The sequence below is a fragment of the Jaculus jaculus genome, chromosome 3 (genome assembly GCF_020740685.1).
Source record: "Jaculus jaculus isolate mJacJac1 chromosome 3, mJacJac1.mat.Y.cur, whole genome shotgun sequence".
Lineage (NCBI taxonomy): Eukaryota > Metazoa > Chordata > Mammalia > Rodentia > Dipodidae > Jaculus > Jaculus jaculus.
The window spans coordinates 161881836-161903236 of NC_059104.1; the positions used below are offsets into that span (position 1 = coordinate 161881836).

At 36.5% G+C, this 21401-nt stretch overlaps 1 long non-coding RNA gene across 1 annotated transcript in view; it reads left to right on the top strand.

The window, feature by feature from the left end:
• LOC123459258 overlaps positions 1–21401 on the top strand; it is a 660147-nt gene that overhangs the window by 257077 nt on the left and 381669 nt on the right. Inside the window, exon 2 of the long non-coding RNA XR_006636157.1 lies at positions 13565–13609. This is a non-coding gene — a long non-coding RNA (uncharacterized LOC123459258). The remainder of the gene's footprint in view (positions 1–13564; positions 13610–21401) is intronic.

Sequence of the window (21401 nt, forward strand, 5' to 3'; positions counted from 1 at the left end):
GGATTTTAATAAAGACTTTTGAAGTCAGACTGCAGAGATGGCTTAGTGGTTAAGGCACTTACTTGCAAAACCAAAGAACTCAGATTCAATTCCCTCGGACCCATGTAAGCCAGATTCACAAGGTGGTGCATGTGTCTGGAGTTTATTTGCAGTGGCGACAACCCTGGTGTGCTCATTCTATCTGCCTCGGTCTTGAGCTCTCATACACACACACACACACACACACACACATATATGATCTTATATATATTTATAGTTCCACTTGCATCACTAGTCACCATATGCTGTGGTCCAGTTTAACCCCTATGAGCCTCATTTTATCATATTTGCAAGCATGAATCCCTATATGAATGTTGTCTGAATATTAAAATAACAGTCTAAAATACTTTTTCAAAGTATGGATTATATGCAATTGAAAAAGGTTTAATTTTTCCAGTTTCCATGTGCATTGTTATAAAACCAGAGTGAGAGATTGTACTTTAAACTCATGGCCACTCCCCCACATTAGCAAGTGCAGCCATTTTTTTTAAATTTTTTATTTATTTGAGAGCGACAGACACACAGAGAAAGACAGATAGAGGGAGAGAGAGAGAATGGGCGCGCCAGGGCTTCCAGCCTCTGCAAACGAACTCCAGACGCGTGCGCCCCCTTGTGCATCTGGCTAACGTGGGACCTGGGGAACCCAGCCTCCAACCAGGGTCCTTAGGCTTCACAGGCAAGCACTTAACTGCTAAGCCATCTCTCCAGCCAGAGATTGTACTTTAAAACCTCATAGTCATTTGACCTTTTGTTAACCCTCAACTTCCCAGTTAGACAGATTTGTTTTGTATTCTTCTCCCTACTCCACCCCCATTGTTTGACTTATTGGTTTTGAGATTGAATATTCGCTGAGGCAATTATTCAAATTGTCAAGTTCTATGTTTATTTAATTTAATTACTTTCAATAAAAACAATGGGGCTGGAGAGATGGCTTAGTGGTTAAGCACTTGCCTGTGAAACCTAAGGACCCCGGTTCGAGGCTCGGTTCCCCAGGTCCCACGTTAGCCAGATGCACAAGGGGGCGCACGCGTCTGGAGTTCGTTTGCAGTGGCTGGAAGCCCTGGCGCGCCCATTCTCTCTCTCCCTATCTGCTTCTTTCTCTGTCACTCTCAAAAATAAATAAATAAAAATGAACAAAAATAAAAAATAAAAATAAAACAATGATTGGAACTTTAGAACTTTGCATTGTGACTTTTTGCTCTTGCTCTCATGTGAGATACTTTCACTGTTCTGTAACTTGAGGACACAGTCGTATAAAGTATGTCAGCAACATATCACAGTCTAAGATAGAAAACATAACAGTAGACCCTCTTGCCTGACTTCTAGGGCTCTCTGAAACTAGTACAGTATTCCATGACACCTTTCATATTGCAATGGTGCATCTTTTTGTTTGCTTGTTTATTTAGTTTTCCCAGCCAGGCTGTTCTCATGTGTCTTGCTCCTAATACCTTTAACATGGGTGATACTACCAGGTCTTTTGCCAGCTTGGATTGAATTCTGCTCCCCCTTGTTTTTTGTTGTTGTTTTTTTTTTTGTTTGTTTTTGTTTTTGAACTTCAGGCTTTATTACTAACCCTTTCCCATCCATCCAGTTTTTAAACTGACACTACTCTGAGATTCCAGACAACACTTAATGTGTTTCCATGTGAACTACTGCATACAATATAACCAGAAAAATCCCAAGTTTTCTTCCTTAAACACAGAAATCATTATTTACAGAATCTACTTTTACATTGATGGTAAAAACAGCAGAATTCATCAGTGAACCAAGTTCTTTATTATTTCCCTTAAGTATTGTTATCTTAACTGTCCCGATGATTTCTTGTCTCAGCTGTTGTGGCCACTATATGCCTTCATGGCTGGATCTGTGAATAGTTTCTGAGACAGCTGTTTTGATCACAATAGATGCACAAACATTAATAAAAGAAAAACCTTTCAAATTTTTAAATACAAATTTTGTCTTATAAACCCACTATCTGAGGCTGGAGGTATGGCTCAGCAATTAAGGTTCTTGTCTTCTTGTCGGCAAAGCCTAATGAATGATCTGAGTTAAATTCCTCCGCATTCATACAGAGCCAGATGTACAGGGTGGTGCAGGCATCTGGAGTTCATTTGCAGTGGCTGGAGGCCCTTGTGCACCCAAGTATTGTGGAGTATAAGAAATACAGGAAAGAGGTCACTGAGTTTCTCTCTTTCTCTCCTGTCTGTCTCTCTTATCTATCTGCTTGCAAATGAATATTAAAAAAAATAAAAATCACTTGCTCCCATTAAACAAAATTTCACATTTTGTTGATAACCTCATTTTGTATCTTTTTCAGTTATCCTTTATGACACCATAGTTTCCCACATTTTTTTTGTTTTTGTTTTTGTTTTTTGAATTTCATTTAGGTGTATGTGGTGGTTTGATTCAGATGTTCCCCATAAATTTAGGTGTCTGAATGCTAGGTTCCCAGCTGATGGAGATTTGGAAATTAGCGCCCCCTGGAGGCAGTGTATTGTTGGGAGCAGCCTTGTGGGTGTTGTAGCCAGCTCCCCTTGCCAGTGTTTGGTGCACTTATGTTGCCTGTTGTTATTGTCTTTCTAATAGTGGCCAGGAGGTGATGTCCACTCTCTGCTCATGCCATTTGTTCCCCCTGCCATCCTGGAGGTTCCCCCTCAAGCCTGTAAGCCAAAATAAACCTTTTTTTTTTTTTTTCCCCCTCACAAGCTGCTCTTGTTGTGTGATTTTTACCAGCAATGCGAACCTGACTGCAACAGTAAAATGGTACCAAAGCATGGGGTTGCTTATTGACACCTGACTGGCTTTAGCCTTTTGGAACTGATTTTCAGGAGGAATGTGGAAGGATTTGAAACCATGGCCTAGGAGATGCTTTTGCAGTGCTGGAAGTACAGTTTGATGGACTTTTCTGGTCATACTTCAAAGACCTGAATTCATTAAGAACTATGGACTGTGAGGTTTGGCTTTGGAGGGTGAGAAAGAACTTTGCTTGGACTGGGATAGCACTTTGTGTGAGAAGCTTGCTGTTATGCCTGTGTCCTGAGAAGTTGTGCAGGGTTGTTCTGTGTAGAAATAAACTGGTGTGAGCAGAGGGATACAGCACAGAAAAAAATGAAATCTTTGGGTGAACTGCTGGCTGTTCAGGGGCAATTGAGAGATAACAACTATTAAGATTGAGCCAGCTGACCTGCACTGGGCAGCAGGAAGAATGTAGACTCTTTTGAAGGGGCCTGAGTGCTCAAAGAGTATCCTGTTCTTCAAAGTCTGCTTTATTCCCCACCGGATTAACACAATTGGCACCCTGCCTGGTATTGTGGACTGTAAGAAATACAGGAAAGAGGTCACTGAGTTTGCACCAGTCTTGTGTTTTGGAAATGGCCATGGGCAGTGTGAAGCAGGTTTGCTGAATGCCTGCATCGAGACCTCATGGTACCATGAGGATGAGCCCTGGGTTGCAGTGGAGAACCACTTGAGATGCCAGGATCATGAGATGGTTGCCAAGGAGAGCTGCCAGCTCCGATGAAGTTTTCCAGGAGTATGAGTAGCCTAGTTGGAGGGGCAGAATTGAAACTCTAGAGACTTGTTGCTGGTTATAGTTAGGTCAGAGTTGTTGGACTTGGAGCTACAGAGTTTGATGTTTGCCCTGTTTAAATCTTGTACTGGTTGAATATTTCTTTGGTATTCCCAGAGCTATCTTTTGCAGTGTGAATACTTATTTTCTGCCATTATGGGGATTTATGAACATAATTGGAATTGGTTAAAACTATGGAGACTTTTAAATTTGGATGACTGTATGGCATTTTGCATCACATATGGTTATCAGTTTATGGAGCCCAGGGGCCTAATGTGTTGGTTTGATTCAGGTGTCTCCTATAAACTTAGGTGTTCTCAATGCTAGGGTCCCAGTTGATGGAGATTTGGAAATTAATGCCTCCTGGAGGCAGTGTATTGTTGGGAGTGGGTTAATGGGTGTTATAGCCAGTGTCCCCATGCTAGTGTTTGGCACACTCTCTTGTTCCTATTGTCCACCTTATGTTGTGCAGGGGTTGATGTCTGCCCTCTGCTCATGCCATCATGGAGCTTCCCCTCGAGCCTGTAAACCAAAATAAACCCCTTTTCCCACAAGCTGCTCTTGCTTGGGTGATTTCTACCAGGAATGCGAACCTGACTGCAATAGTGTATTTATCTTTAAATAATCCCCCAAAATAACATACGTGAGTATACATAACTAGCTGACATAGGTTAGAATGCCTTTGTGTTGCAATGTATTCATCAGCTTTGTAGTACTTTCTCTATGCATTCAAAATACTTGAAAAAATTTTACATGAATCTTGACATTAATTATTGCTTCACGGATGCTTGGATTTTAGGTGCTATCCTAAGGTTTAGGTTTTTTAAAAAACTATTAGTCATTAAAATTAAACATTTTTATCCTAAACAAACCCTAACATGGAACACTTCATTTAATATTGAGAGACAGTTTAAAGATATTGTTATTTGCTATTGTAGAAGTCTTTTCAATTTTTTACTGTTAATTATTTCATACAATTTTATTTCTTTTAAAAATTTCGTAAAATTGACAACATTGCATATTATTTCTGTATCTGTTATGATGTTTAATATTTTCTTCTCTTTTGTATTCTAAAATACCTTCTCATCCTGTTCTCCCATTATTGATGAGAATTCTGAAAGCCTCATATTGGCTTTCCTGAAACTGATAATATAATTTCATATTTCATGAACTCTTTTTCCCATAAGATTCTTTCATGGTTTGCCACTTTAAGAGACTTTGCAAAGAAGAAAAATGTTGCTCTTTTTTTTTTTTAAATCTTTAGTATTTTAGCCAATATCAAAAAGGCAAAAAAGTGTCTTCTATTGAATGTCCTTGTTTTTATTAAAGTTAAAGTTGGTTTTATTTGAAGTGTGTCATTTTATCAGTTATAAAATTAACTTTTCTCATCTAAATGCAGTCACCAATAGAAATATATAGGCTATATTTTTCAAAGAAATAGGGCCTTAAGAGTGACATTAAATTCTCTACCCTGAACATATTAATCTTGTGGAAACCTGATCAAGTCAACCATTTTAAGACAGTTGGCTGGCACTGTACTGTATATAGATGGCATTTTCTCTCTCTCTCTCTCTCTGTATGTGTGTATGTATATATATATATATATATATATATATATATATATATATATATATACATATATATGCATATATAATGCAATAATATGCATGTATACAGATATAAACATAGATATATGCACACATTCTCTTTGAAGCAAATTTGCTATTTTAATAAGGCAGATGCTAGATAACTTTACATATATTATATGTACACACATATACATACATTTATATATATATATTTGTAGGATAGTATCCATTTGATCACACTTCATCAGAACAGTTATACTACCTGATTCCTTGTTTAGGCAATTGCCAACCTTTTCAACATTTCTCCTTTTATGTGTCATCATGAACAAAGCAATAGATGTTAAAATATGTCCTAAAAGTTGCTAGATAGATACCATATTAAATTGAATAGAAAATATTTTTCACATCATATTGTCTGAGTCTGGTAATCTGGTAGCAAGTGGCATCTCCCAGTTAATTCTTTGAAGAACATTTCATTCTAAATTAATGAGGAGAATTAGGAGATTTAGTGAGCAGAACATTTAACTGAGAGCAAAGAGAATTATATTTCCACTCTGGTATTCAACTTTTATAAATCTTTTCTTAGTATTTATGTACCAATTCCTTGTGGAAGTGTGTTTGGGTCAATGGTTACATTGTATTTATGTTATAGTGGTTTATACCCAGGAATTCTTTTCTTTTTTTTTATTTTAAATTTTTCCCTAAAGAGGTTCAGATTAAAAGTAGTACATTATTTTATGTTTTAGATCTAAAAAATTATCTCACATCTGCTTTATTGAATTAGCAAATTTGTTTCTAAGAGAATGTGTGTATATGTGCATGTGCATATATGTATGCAAATATATTATTGACATATACATATATGTCAATCAGCTTTCCACTGCTGTGACAGCATACTCTAGAAAGCAACTTAAAGGAATAAAGGCTTGTTTGGCTCAGGGTTTTAGTTGTATCAGTCTGCAGCTGATTGGCTCCATTGTTAACAAGTCTACTTACTTAATACCAGCTAGGGAGTGTGGAGGGGGAAAGAGAGAAGGAAAATGAGAGAGAAGAGGAAACAGATGGAAGGGAAGGAGAGGGAGGGTGAAGAGAAAGACAAAGGGAAGGAGGGAAGAACAGGAAGGGAGAGAAAGAGGGTAAGAAAGGGAAAATGAGAAAAAAAAGGGGGGGCATGATATGCTCACCCTTCAAAGTCTGACACCCAGTGATCTCATACTTCCATTCACCTATGAAATTATCAGTGGATTACGATTAATAAATCAATCAGGCTAGCATTTTCATGACACATTCACCTGTAATCAGCAATAGTTAGGACCAATCTTCAAATAATGGGGGGACATTTCATACAAACCAAACAAGTATCTTTCAATTTTTAGTTGTTACATTTTAAACCAATATATGCATTAGCACATAGTTAATGTATTACCATTATAGCTGTTTGAATAATATACATTTAAAATACTGCTGTACTTTGTACAGTATATTATCAAAAATACAGAAATGAAAAGACAGTTTCTGTTTCCAAAAATCATAATGTCCAAAAGGAAAAAAAAATATATATATATACATATATATATATTCATTATATAATATGAGTTCAGTGTAATCAAATGAGAATGGGGTAGTGGATGAAGTCAGCTAGTGTATAAGGAAGGTCTTTTATATTTGGTGATGCTATCTGCATCTTGAATTGTGAGGAGAAATTATAAAGTGGGCTGGAGAGATGGTTTAGTGGTTAAGCACTTGCCTGTGAAGCCTAAAGACACTCGTTCGAGGCTCGATTCCCCAGGACCCACTTTAGCCAGATGCATAAGGGGGCGCACATGTTTGGAATTTGTTTGCAGTGGCTGGAGGCCCTGGCATGCCCATTCTCTCTCTCTTTATCTATCTATCTATCTATCTATCTATCTATCTATCTATCTATCTATCTATCATCTATCTACTTTCTATGTATCTACTTCTTTCTCTGTCTGTCACTTTCAAATAAACAAAAAATGTTTTAAAATAAAGTGGATTGGTAAGGTGGGAAAAAAAATCATCCAAAGTAAATGCTTTTTTTAAAAGCTTTTGGTTTATTTATTTATTTATTTATTGGAGAGTGACAGACAGAGAAAGAGACAGAGAGAGAGAGAGAGAGAGAGAATGGGCATGCCAGGGCTTCTAGCCATTGCAGACGAATTCCAGATGTGTATGCCCCCTTGTGCATCTGGCTAACGTGGGTCCTGGGAAATCGAGCCTCGAACCGGGGTCCTTAGGCTTCACAGGCAAGAGCTTAACCACTAAGCCATCTCTCCATCCCCAAAGTAAAAATTTTAAAACACATGTGGAACTGTATACCATAATATAAGAACCACGGAGTATGAAAGCATGGCCTTTTAGAACATTCTAAGTAATTAAAACATTTTCACAAATACATGGTTATTAAATACTTCTAATTGTAAAATAAGCAGTTAATATTTGCAAGAAAATGTCACTCAAAACACTTCAAATTATTGCAAACAGTTCAATACTTATACATACTAAAACATTTATCTATTTTCTTAGGTAGCCACCAATATCATACCTCTTTAAAAATATTCTTTTGTTTGTTTACTATTTAGTAAGAAAGAAAAAGATAGATAAAGAAAGAGAGAATGGACATACCAGGTTTCCTGCCTCTGCTAAGAAACTCAAAACACAAGTATCACCCTGTGCTGGGCATATAGCTTTATAGTAGGTACTGGGGAATCAAACTCCCGGATGTCAAGCTTTGCAAGCAAAACCTCCAAGTGCTAAGCCATCTCCCCAGCCCATACCTACTTAATTATTAGTGCAATTAGCCAATATATGGTCAAATTGTGTGTGTGTATGTATGTCTGTGTGTGTGTTCATCAGTATAATGCTTTCTTCTTACACAGTTCCTATTCTGACTTCATGAAGGTCATTTACAAAGGGAATATATAGTCTCCTGAATTATCTTGCTATATATCATGAGCTCTTTGAAAGAAGGTATTGGCTCTTCCTCATTTTTCATCCCTGAAACTATGACATACCCTTGAGCATGGAGGCTAATAAATATTTGAATGTGTGAATGACAAAGAAAAAAATAAAATAAAGCATGACTCATACAAAGCTATTTTCAGTATTTTGTTTTTATCCCTGTATTCTGCATTCAGGCTCCTTCCCTTCTGTTAGCACCGCACTTGTTTTTGTCACATGGCTTAACAATGTTGCTAATGGGCTGTTAATAAGCCACCAGTTCCTGTGAAACTAGATGGAAAAGGCCTGGGCAATCTTGCCTGTTTGTGTCATATAACCATGGTCCTGGCTACAGTACACTATTACACATTCACTGTGCTTGTTTATGACTAGATTACAATTTCAGTAGTAGTTACTAATATAGTTCCTTAAAAGTACTATGTTTTCTCTTCCATAGAGCAGGGGTTTGGTGAAGGAGCTTTAGCTCGGCATGACATCACTTTATTCTTCATATGAGAAAAGTACACATGATATCCCTTCATCAACTTTGGAAGATCCAGTCTGGGGTTGGAAGCTTTTGTTGTTGGTCTATAGGTTTCATATTTATTAAGTGTGTAGCCCTGGCCTATTTACTTCACATTTCTGATCTTACATATAAAATTAAAATAAAACTTTCCTGCAAATGTTTCTTTTTATTTTTTTTCTCATTGATGAAACACTGCTCAGATTCTCATGTTTTAGCCACTAAGCTTTGAGCCATATCCCCAGGCCAAGTTTAAGGAATCTGAGATTTCCACTGACAAAGTAGGTAGTGACAGAAGGTTACACGGTCAAATCAGCGCTACCTTTATGCTTGCTTATTCTTAAACAGCATAGATAAGCCTAATTTTGGGCTTCCAATCTTCATGATGCTCTCCAAAGGTTTTTAGCTCATCTTCTATCCTTGTCATCATCTTTCAGGACCCTTGTTTCCTATCAATGAGATTTGTCACCCCTTCAGTCTTAGGGCAATGATTAAGTTTTAGCAAGATTAAAATAAGCCACATGGGCACTTGTTAAAATCCAGATTCTTAGGCCTTGATGGTGAATGTAATTCAATAAATTTGGCACAAATCCCAGAATTCTACCTATGCAAACATACTCACATGAATTCAATACAGGTGATGCGTAGATCATATGTGGGATTTTTTTTACCAATTTTTTTTTAACCTAATACCACCAGCTACTGAAGCAAAACTGCTACTGTGCATTTTTAAATTTTTTTTTAAGTAGAATTTTATTTTTAGGTGACCTTTCAGTCAAATGTGTTACATTTCATTAGAATCAGTTTGGATTCCTTTTTTTTTTCTAATCTCAGTATTTGGAGTAAGGCATTTGTAGGAAACTGACTTTAAGTTAATTTCACCACAAGCTCAGTCAAATTAATTTAAGGGGAGTTTAGTCAACAGCCTTTGCTTTCCTGTACTTAAGTGATCAATTTCAACACCTGCTTTTCCTTCCAGATGGAGTTAATTAACACTAAAATTATTGCCTATAGCAAAAACTTTTTTTTCTTGATAACTCACAGCCCTCCAGGTGCATTTAGACACCTATATTTCCAAAGTTAAAACACTATAACCTATGCAATACATCATTAAACTATTTCAAACATGTTGACACATGATCTTGAAAGAAGGAAAGTTATCACATAGAAAGTGCATGCTTTTCAAGAAGCATTTTCATGGGAATTTTATGTTATTCTAGTGAACATTTGACACATAAATACACTATACATTAGAATATTTTTAAAACTTTTCACTCAGGAATACTAGACAAAACTGTAAAACTATATATAAGGAACATTCTTAAAGGCAAAGTCATCAATAGAAATGAAAATTAAAATGCCAAATTTGGGGGCTGGAGGGATGGCTTAGTAGTTAAGGCACTTGCCAGCAAAGCAAATGACCCAGTATCCACATAAAACCAGATGCACAAGGTGGCATATATGTCTATATAAGGTTCAATTCCAAAGGACCCAAGTAACCAGATGTACAAGGTGGCGCATACTTCTGGGATTCTTTTGCAGTAACTGAAGATCCTGATCTCTTTCTCTCTCCCTCTGTCTTCCTTTCTCATTCTCTCTCTCTCTCCCTCCCTCCATCCCTTCCTCCCTCCCTCTCTCTCTCTAAGTAAATAAATAAAAATAAAATATAAAAATTGCCAAACTACCTAAACAGTGAAATGATATTTACTTCCAATTAGGCAACTAAACAGAAGAGTCCACCCGTTTTGAAACATGGTCACCAAGCAACTCAAAATTTCACACTTAAAATGGATATTCAAATGACCTTGAGTATCAAGTTGGGAGTAACAACTGAATATTAGCCAACCTACAATTTAAAAAATATGAAATCTTCAATAACCAGTATACATGTAACTCAGTTTAAACATTTTAAATTTAGATATAGCTTTAGTGACTGCAATTTAGGGCCTAAACAAGAGAATGTTTTATATTTCTCTTTAGACAAATTCATTTGGAAAATAAGAGATCACTTCTCCACTGTATCTACAATAAGACGTAGTTCTCTGACACAGTTAAGTAAATCATTTTAACTGATTGGCTTTGCCTTATAATATCATTCCAAGACTTCTGGCACATCTCAAGATCCCTAGGGCATCTTGTACCTGAAAAAAAAAGGAGTTAAATGTCTCCTGGGTAAACTTTGAAATTTTATGTTGAAGAATGTAGCTTGCACCTTAGAATCCAACCCTTATAAAGCAAACATGACAGATTTTGAGTGACAGATGCTATTTGTAAATATAGGAAGCTGATATTGAATTTATATACTAAGGAAGTATACTAGGATATATGTAATACTTATTTAATATTTGAGCCAGTGATATGCTAAGCAGTACACCAGCAGGAGTGGTCAAATCACCAAATACGTATTATTAATGTGTCTTCTTGAGGCCTACTAGGGTTCATTTGGTCTTGCTTCACAGTGAGGTAGGTAGGGTAGCAGAAGATGGATTCTTTGTTATAGGTCAAAGGTCTGCTGAGGTGGCTTTGCACTACAATCCTTTTATCTACCTCAGACCACTAGGCAATAAAAGGGTTAGAGTGTAGGTTTTATTTTTATTTATTATTTATTTATTTATTTGAGAGCAACAGGCAGAGAGAGAAAGAGGCAGAGGGAGAGAGAGAGAAAGAAAGAGAGAGAGAGAGAAAGAGAGAGAGAGAGAGAGAGAGAGAGAGAATGGGAACACCAGGGCCTCTAGCCACTTCAAATTAACTCCAGATGCATTCCCCCCTTTGTGCATCTGGCTAACGTGGGTCCTGGGGAATCGAGCCTCAAACCAGGGTCCTTAGACTTCACAGGCAAGTGCTTAACCACGAAGTCATCTCTCCAGCCCTAGACTGTAGATTTTAAAAGAAATGCAGCTGGGTGTAGTGGTGGACACCTTTAATCCCAGCACTCCAGAGGCCAAGGTAGGAGGCCAGCCTGAGACTACATGGTAACTTCCAGGTCAGCCTGGACTAGAGTGAGACCTTACCTTAAAAAAAAAAAAAAAAAAGAAGAAGGAAAAATAGTAATATTCAAAGCCAGTTGATAATGAGGCTTGTGATTGTCACCCTGTCATTCATGTCTACCTACTCCATATGCCAAAGTAAGGAGTGAGAGCTAAGGACAAAGTTATTCTTCTCATTATGCAAAGTACAAGCCAAAGACATGACTACAGAAGGTAAAATTGTAACCATTAACTCAGTATAGTATAGTGCTATATGTTCAGAACTGAGCTAATCCTACTTAACATGCCTTGTATCAAGTGGATGCATTCTAATTCCTTCACCCGTTTTCTCTGTTCTACAAATGAAAGTACTGGGAGCTAGAGAGCTCAATATGTGGAAAGGAACCAACACTGGTGTGAAGGCTCCAGGACTTCAGGCCTGCCTGAGCTCCTAAGTATAGTCCAGATTTAAAAGTATGCCTAGCATGTGGTGGAATCAAGAACAAATAAATATTTCTCTTACTCTCTTCTCTCCCACTCTTCACCTCTTCCTCCCTTTCCTTACCTGACACTCTATGTTCTATACTTTAAGCCTTTTTAGTACTCAGAGAATCAGGGAGGTCTCTGGTGCTATGGCATAGATGTCCCACATGACTCTCCATCCATATGTTATGCTTTAAATATCTACTCAGCAAAAACAAAAAACAAAAAACAAAAAACAAAAGAAAAGAAAAAGAAAAAGAAAGCCAGTCTCCTTCAATTACCTTTATTTAAAATTAAATATTCTACCTTGAGTGCTCAATTTAAAAATTCCAACTTCCAGCATGGGGACAGCATGGGGAGATGGCTCAGTAGTTAAAGGTACTGCTTGCAAAACCTGCCAGCCAAGGGTCAATTGATCAGTACACACATAAAGGCCGATGAGCAAAGTAGAACATGAAACTGGAGTGAGTTTGCAGTAGCAAGAAACCCAGGCATACCAATTCTCTCCCTTATTTTCTTCTGTCTCTTTCTCTAAAACAAACAAATGAAAATAGTTAAATAACTAAAATAAAATTGCCAACTTTCACCCTTTGACAGCTCTTTAATTTCTACACTATATTTCCTACTCTCCAGTCCACCTTTTAAAAACCATTTCTGCCTCGTATTTGCGATATTATTATTTGCTATAAGATTCCACTGTCCATAACAAGTACTAAACTACAAACTCCAGCATCTTTAAATTTCTTCCTGTAAGACTTTAAACACTGACAGCCACAGTTTTCTACAAAATGACGTGGGCATACTGCCGAGTGCTCCTGGAATGGCTAATATTTGATAATTTCATGGTGGATCGCTGTTCCATCACTTGTCTCCCTGGAATACGGACAAGAACTAGGAATCAACCAGCAGGATTAAGTATTACTTCTGACCACGCAGATTTCAGTTGTATTTTTTGGGGTGCTTGGATAATGTCCCTTAAGATGGAAAAGTGTCATTCGCAAATGAGCCTTCTTGTTCTACCCTCTACCAGCAGCCACTTATTTCCTTAGTAAAAGTTTCTATGGTTACTGATCTTGAGTATGGCTAGGGGAGGCTAGGTGAGCTCTTAGCTACCTAGAATGGGCCACAGAAAGACTGTGTTCAACTGCTGGTGTTCCTTGACTAGAACTCAATGTGAGGAGACAAAACAAGTGGAGTAATGTGAGTGAGAACTCCATTTTATCATACATGTGTTAATTATGTTTTCTTAATACAGTTTTGCTCTGAATTATTCACTAGGTTCAAATGCAAAGCAATTCCTAGGGCAAGTCATCCAATTAAAATGGGCAGCTAGTTTTATATAGTTATAAAATATTTCTAGGTTATCCATGAAGTATTTGTTTTTTGTTTTTTAACTTTATTATTTAATTGTATATATATAATTTTTTTTTTCTTTCAGTTTCGATTTTGGCTGAAGAAGAGTGCCAAGATAAACAACTGACTGGTAAGAAACCCACACTTCATCACTTGACTTGTTTGCTACGTGAATAGTCTGCAGTTATCAGGGTCCTCTGGAGCTCCAAGAAAGGAATCAAGAAGTAGGAGTCATGAGGATCACTTTCAGTGCATAATGTGCTTGTATCTTTTAATTTATTCTCACCAAAGGATATGAAAATTTAAATAATCCTAACTGGTAAATAGTAAGAAATAATTACTTTAAATCATTTGGAAAATATTCAAGTGATGTTTGTGCCCATCAGGAATTATATTCCCAAGAAAAACATAGTGTATAAGAATAGAGAGTTACAGAAAAGGCAGGAAAAGCATTCTGAGAGGAGCAACAGAAAATTAATTTCTGAAAACACTGTAACTTGATGTTATTTACATTTCTTAAATACAAAAATTAGAACTCTAAGATTCCTTCTTCTCAATGGGGCTTAAAATATGGAAACAAATGAGTCATTTTTTGAGAATTCAAATGAATGAAATTGTTGGTTTCACTTATGCCTAGAGTATAGAAGCCTTGTCAGAAGATGAATTGAACAGTATCATGACATGCACACTTACATAAAAGATGATCTATCTGTCATTTATGACTTCTGATTAATTTTTCCTTAAATAATTTGCAAGTCTACTAAAGCCTGTTAGTTCTATCTAAGTGTTAATTTGAATATAATTATAGGTTGAGATTTATTAATTTTTAAAATAATGTGCATTTTCTATTACTAATACATTTTCAAAGCTGAAATATGCATCATTACAAAGTTTCACATAAATATAAGAGAATCTAATTTTCTCCCTTAGTAACAATTTAGATATTGGGGGAAGTTCTATGTAAGTTGGTTGTGAATTAATACAAATTAATACAAAGTTTACAAGTTGGTTGTGAATTAATACAAAATAACTTTGGGTGGGTTGTTCATGAGGTTTTATTTTTGATATGTGTGCCTTGTCATTGAATCATGAAGTATTTCTAAAATAGTGCACGATACCTTTAGAGTGTCACTGGACAACCGATTATATAATCTTAACACTGTGATTCAGAAAATGAAATGTTTATTAATATCTTCAACATTTGTTTAAAAAATACCTCAACAATACATAATTAAATCTACAAATATTTTTGATCAAATAACTTTGCAGTGAAGAGTGTGGTCTTTAGGGTAGCTGCCCAGTAGAGGAATGGTTATTTCAGTTGGTATCTCAGTTTTCATCTTTTTCAGGGGTCTACATATTGATTTCCATAGTGGCTGTACAAGTTTGTAATCCCATCACTAGTGAATAAGAATTCCTCTTTCCCTGCATCCTCATCAATATTTATTGTCACTTTATTTTTCTGTTTTTTTTTTTTTTTTTGAGGTAGGGTCTTGCTCTAGCCCAGGCTGACCTGGAGTTCACTTTATAGTCTCAGGCTGGCCTTGAACTCATGAACTCACAGACATCCTCCTACCTCTGCCTCCTGAGTGCTAGGATTAAAGATGTGTACCAACACACCCTGCTTTGTTTATTTACTTATATTTTTTTAATGATGGCCATACTTTCTGGAGTAATGTGGCATCTCATAGTTGTTTTAATTTCCATTTCCCTGATGGATAATTATGTTGAACATTTTCTTAGGTATTAGTCATTTATATTTTTATATGTTTTTAAATATTTTATTTAGTTATTTATTTATTTGAGAGACAGAGGAAGAAGCATAGAGAGGGAGAATGGGCATGACAGGGCATCCAGGCACTGCAAACGAACTTCAGACATCATGTATCCCCTTGTGCATCTGGCTTACGTGGGACCTGGGGAATTGAACTGGAGTCCTTTGTCTTTGCAGACAAACACTTTAAATGCTAATCCATCTCTCCACCCCCACCCCATTTTTCTTTTTGGTTTTTTGAGATAGGGTCTCACTCCAGCTCAGGCTGACCTGGAATTCACTATGTAGTCTCAGAGAGTCCTTGAACTCACGGTGATCCTCCTACATCTGCCTCCCAAGTGCTGGGATTAAAGGCGTGCACCACCATATCCGGCTTCCATTTATAGTTCCTTTTATTTTTTTTCCTTTGGGAATTCTCTATTCAGTTATTTCCTACTTTTATTTTATTTTAGTTTACTTTTTCTTGAGTGAGCAAATGTTTGTATACATGTTTGAGAGAAGATATATTCTGTGGATTAAAAATAAATGAAAGCTGACTGTATATCCCCTTCTCTACTTATTACCTTGCTACAGTGATGTTTCTATTTCTTCCCATAACATTTTCAATTAGAAATGTGTTTTGTTTGTAAGACCACATCATCTGAAATCACCACAGGCAAATATGGTAATGTCACTACAAGCTACCTGCTAAGTGTCACTTGCGAAAATGCTGAAATGAACAGTTTATGAGATCTTTAAATGGAATATGAAAATCTGGAAATGTTGGTATGAAAACAAAATAGAGAAAGGAATGAATTAAATTAATGACTAGAAAAATAAAGCAGCAATATCATGAAAAAATGTTACTGTGTGAAAATAGTAATATCTTTATATAAAAATGCTGTTTAAGGCTGGAGAGATGGCTTGGTAGTTAAGGCATTTGCCTGCAAAGAATAAGGACCCAGGCTCAGTTCCTCAGTACCCACATAAAGCTGCATGGGGTGGTTCATGTCTGGAGTTCATTTGCAGTGGTAAACATCCTGCTGCATCCATTTTCTTTCTCTCTACTTTCCTCTTCCTCTTTCTCAAATAAATAAATCAATATTCAAAAAAACCAAAAATACTGTATATGATAATTTAGAAAACTACATTAACAAATAAAATGCAAAGTCCTACTAATTTACTTAAAATCTGTGTACACGTTTTCTTGTTGAAATGGAAACCTCTGATAGGTAGTCATATTACAAAGAACCAAAATATAGGAGTTTGGGGCTGGAAAGATGGCTTAGTGGTTAAGCACTTGCCAGTGAAGCCTAAGAACCCCGGTTCGAGGCTCGATTCTCCAGGACCCACATTAGCCAGGTGCACAAGGGGGCGCACGCATCTGGAGTACGTTTGCAGTGGCTGGAGGCCCTGGTGCACCCATTCTCTCTCTATCTGTCTACCTCTTTCTCTCTGTGTGTCCATCACTTTCAAATAAATAAAAATAAACAAAAAATGTAAAAAATGATAGGACTTTGAAGAAGATGAATATAATGGACTTTTAAAAATTTAATCTGCCCAGAACTGGACATCAGCTAGCCAAACTGTTGAAGGTGAATAGCCACTGAACATTTACCACATATGAGTCCTGAGTAACAGCCATTAATTTAATTCCTTCATAACCCATGTATCAAAAGGACACTGGCTTTCCCACCAATATTTCTTTTTGAAAAACAGTATTTATTTATGAGAGATGAGGGGAAGAGAGGGAGAGAGAGAATATGAGCATGCTAGAGCCCTAGGCGGCGGCAAACAAACTCCAGATATATGCTCAGTTTGTTTATCTGGTCTTACATGGACACTGGGAATCTGAAACCTGGGCTGCCCGACTTTGCAAGCAAACTCCTTTAACTACTAAGCCACCTTCTCATCCCATGCTACCAGTATTTCTGTGCCATTTAAAACGTGGTATTAGGAAATAAATATTAAAAAGTACAAATTTACATGTCAAGAAAAAATATACTAATGATTTACCTATGTTATTATATAAGGAAAACATGAAACATTGATAAATGTGATTTTAGTTTTTTTTATTTATTTATTTGAGAGTGACAGACAGAGAGAAAGAGGCAGAGACAAAGAGAGAGAGAATGGGCGCGCGTGGGCCTCCAACCACTGCAAACGAACTCCAGATGCGTGCGCCCTCTTGTGCATCTGGCTAACGTGGGTCCTGGGGAACCGAGCCTCGAACCGGGGTTCTTAGGCTTCACAGGCAAGTGCTTAACATCTAAGCCATCTCTCCAGCCCGATAAATGTGATTTTAGTAATCTGAACCAGTGGCCAAGAGTGCTTTTGACTTCTACGTGTAAATAGTTGTGTCCTAAGAATTATAATTTGTATATTAGTTAATCTATAAATATGAATTATATATTATATTAGTGTATATAGAAGTCTATTTACATATATTTATATGCATAAATATTATATAGTTACACTTTTATTTATAAAATATGTACCATAATGAATTCATATGTCAAGAGTTGTTTCATTGAAACTTTACTTTTTCACCTAAAAGGATTTCTTCCTATAATTCATAAACTTCTATCTAGGGTTAATTCGGTTTTTTATATACATCAATGGACAGATGATACATAAACTCATAATAGGTAGATAGATAAACATATACATAATAGATACATACATAGGCAATATATAGATAAGAAAGTATATTGTTGGCATAAAATTATCTATAAACTGACAATTATTTTCATGAAAATTTTTGTCTATGAAAATATGATTTCACTAAAATACTACTTTTTCCATGTCATATATCATTATCATTAAAATTTTGGCTAAATACACAATATGGATTATTTTAACATAATTAATTTATGTGCATGCAAACAGACAGAGAGAAGAGAAATGGAGAGAAGAGAAAGATGCTTCTGGCTTTACATGATCAGTAAGGCATTGAACCCATTTTGTTAGGCTTTGCAGGCATTTGCCTTAACCTCTGAGTGATATCTCCAATGTTAGAACATGTGCCTTAATAACCAAGTTAGCAAAAGTTTACATGTAAGTGATATTTTGCAGTTATATATTTTCTCATTGTGAGAAGACCTGTGTTAAGACAGGTTTACTGCTGACCACTGAGCAAATAAAAGTAGTCAGAATATACAATTTTCAAGTAAATATTTATTTAATACAATAATGGTCTATTTTTTAAAACTAAAATGGCAAATAAAGAAATATCCTCATATTATTACTGTTAATCTTATTGTAACACACCTTCTTTTGATTTTGGAAATGGAATAGTATTGGATGCTTAAGAGCAAGGATAATGGACCCAGAATTTTGAGTTGGAAAATCTAAGTCAGACAAGGTCTATGACCTTTTAGCTGTCACACTTCTTGAATCTCAAAGTAACCCAATGAGTGTCTCCTTGTAATTTGTTTAGAGAAACCCTGCCACATATAGATACATATGCTGTCATTATCAAGAATTGCCACTGTTGTGTGAAGTTAGAAATGTGCAAGAAGGAATGTATATGAACAAAATTAAGTCTAGTATAAATTTAAGGTTCAGAAATTTGAACTGGATTTTTAAAGTAAAGATCAGTGAGTGAGAACTTGAAATTATTATTTTATTTATTTATTTGAGATCAAGAGAGAGAGAGAGTGAAAGAGAGGCAGAGACAATGGGTGTGCCAGGGCCTATGGCCACTGCAAATGAACTCCAAATGCATGAGCCACCCTGTGCATGTGGCCTTATGTGTGTACTGGGGAATTGAACCTGGGTTCTTTGGTTTTGCAGGCAGGTGCCCTAACTGCTATGCCATCTCCCCAGCCCTGAAATTATTTTTGCTTGATAGTTATTTACCTGGGCTTAAATATTTTCACAAAAGTTTGAGATTTACCACACATGTTCAGCAAGAGAAAACAGAAATAACTATATGGTGATGAAGATCAAATAGCTAAAGTTGTTTGGTAACTCAAGAAACATCAAAATCCTCAAATGGCTTTTACAAAATAATCTGTTAAAAAGTATCTTGCAAAAAAAATAGTTATTCTATACCCATTCTAGTTAACATTTACTTTTTAATAAAACACTAAAGATCAAGCGGTCAGTCCACCTTTTAAACTATATATTTCAGTGTTCACCTACCAGACACAATTTTACTTGACATTCCAACTTATGCCACCCTTTTTCCCAAGCATCACTGGAATTTTGCACAATTTCTTTCTTTCTCAAAGGGTCTTCCTCCCTATGCTGTACTAGGAAGAAAGAAAAAGGCCATTCTTCTACAAAATTAAAATCTTCCTGTAATGGTATTATTGCCTTTGTAAAACTTTCCCTGACTGTATTATTTTAAAATAGGCAGACAAACAGCAACAGCAGTGCGCGCACGCACGCGCGCGCGCGCGCGCACACACACACACACACGTACACACACAAGCTGCAGTAGATTTAATCCTCAATTTATTCAATCGGGAAGACAGAATCTTATTAGAAGTGAGCTCAGCCAAGCAGAACTGCTACAGATGCAGCTTATTTAAGCGTGGGTCCCCTTGGCCCCACAGTTCTTCAAGGGATGAGTGAGGGCTGGCAAGTAGCTGCCAGTGAAGCTTCCCACAGTATGGAGCTGTTGTTATGTGAAGCTTAATTCTGTACTGACCCATAATCTTTATGTAGTTGATGTGTTCATTAGAATCCATTAAAACTTATGCATGTAATCTATGCACTTCATTTCAAAGGAAACATTGATATCTTCCCTCTGAGCTAAACTCAGAATTCGGATAACTGCTTCTTCCACTAGAGGAAGGGATCAAGGGTAGTTCTGAGTAGTAACTGCGTAGAATGTACCAGCAATTCACAGAGCTGATTTTGCTGAAGTGCCCTGCACACTGTTCTGTGTTTATGTTCTAATTCCAATAGCCCTTCATGTGCGAGATCAGATGATGGCTTGCCCTCTGGACTTGCAGATAGAATGCCGCTCTGTGTTCACACAGATCATAGTGCAGTGGACAACACAGATCAAGAGCTATAGATCATGAATGGTGGTTTGTCACAGCCAGGGCAAATACTGAGGGGGGAAGAAAACTCATTGTGTGAAACATGAGGCCCCTGATGTACCAGTACAAGTTAACTAGGTAGAAAATGTTCGATAAACTTTCTAGATATAAGGGGAAGCTTAGGAAAAACAAAGCCCTTATGCAAGATTTTAGGACATTTAAGATACCATTCAACATTATAATCTCTGTCCTGAGACAATGGGAGCTGTAGAAATTCATAGCAGATGCTATTTCAGCTAATCTTCTTTGATGAAGAACTCACTATGTTCACATCATTTTGCTGGGTACTGCACATTTTATATTCAGTAAATTTCTAGATTCACTGAACATATATTCTATATTGCAGGCATCTTCATATGTGCATATGTACACATATTTGGGTGTCGTAAGCAACATGGATGGAAGGTTGGACATAGAGGTACCTAGTTCTCCCTACAGGCTCTCAATATTTTAGATAATTTGAACACACAGTAACATTGTGTGTGTCTGTTTGTGTATATGTGTATGTGAATTGAACAATCTGCATTTCTGAAGATTTTCCTTTGAAAACCAATGTTTTTATTGATGACATTTGAGTGATTATCTTTTGACTTAAAGCACATTGACTTATGTGAACCCCTTTTTTAGGTGCTTGATGAGTGTTTGTTGATGGACTGACTTTCACAAACATTTAAGATAAGAAAGATGTATATACTGGAGTAGTTTTGCCAACAGGAAACTAACTGGGTGCCAAGCTTTGTATTCAGTGTAAATCACAAGGACATGAGTGCCTTGTGACTGCCTGGAGAAAGCACAAAGATGCACTTTTCTAAGTAACAGATTCACATTTTTAGAGCTTATGGCTGACAGAACGGCTTTAGGCAAGACCAAACAATCTTTGAGATGACAATAGAGTAGATTCACATTAAGTTTGCTTTATTTTTATAACCTCATAGAGTGTGCTATAGAGCACATATCACAGGTGTTAGGTAAGAATTTGCAATTTGGAATCCAGTTGAATAAGTGTGAACCTTTGAATAAGTCCCTAGTGCTAAGGAAATTTAGTCTTTACAGTAATTTTATTGCAATTATGCAAGACCATTATTTATTTACTTATTTGTTTATCATTAATTTAT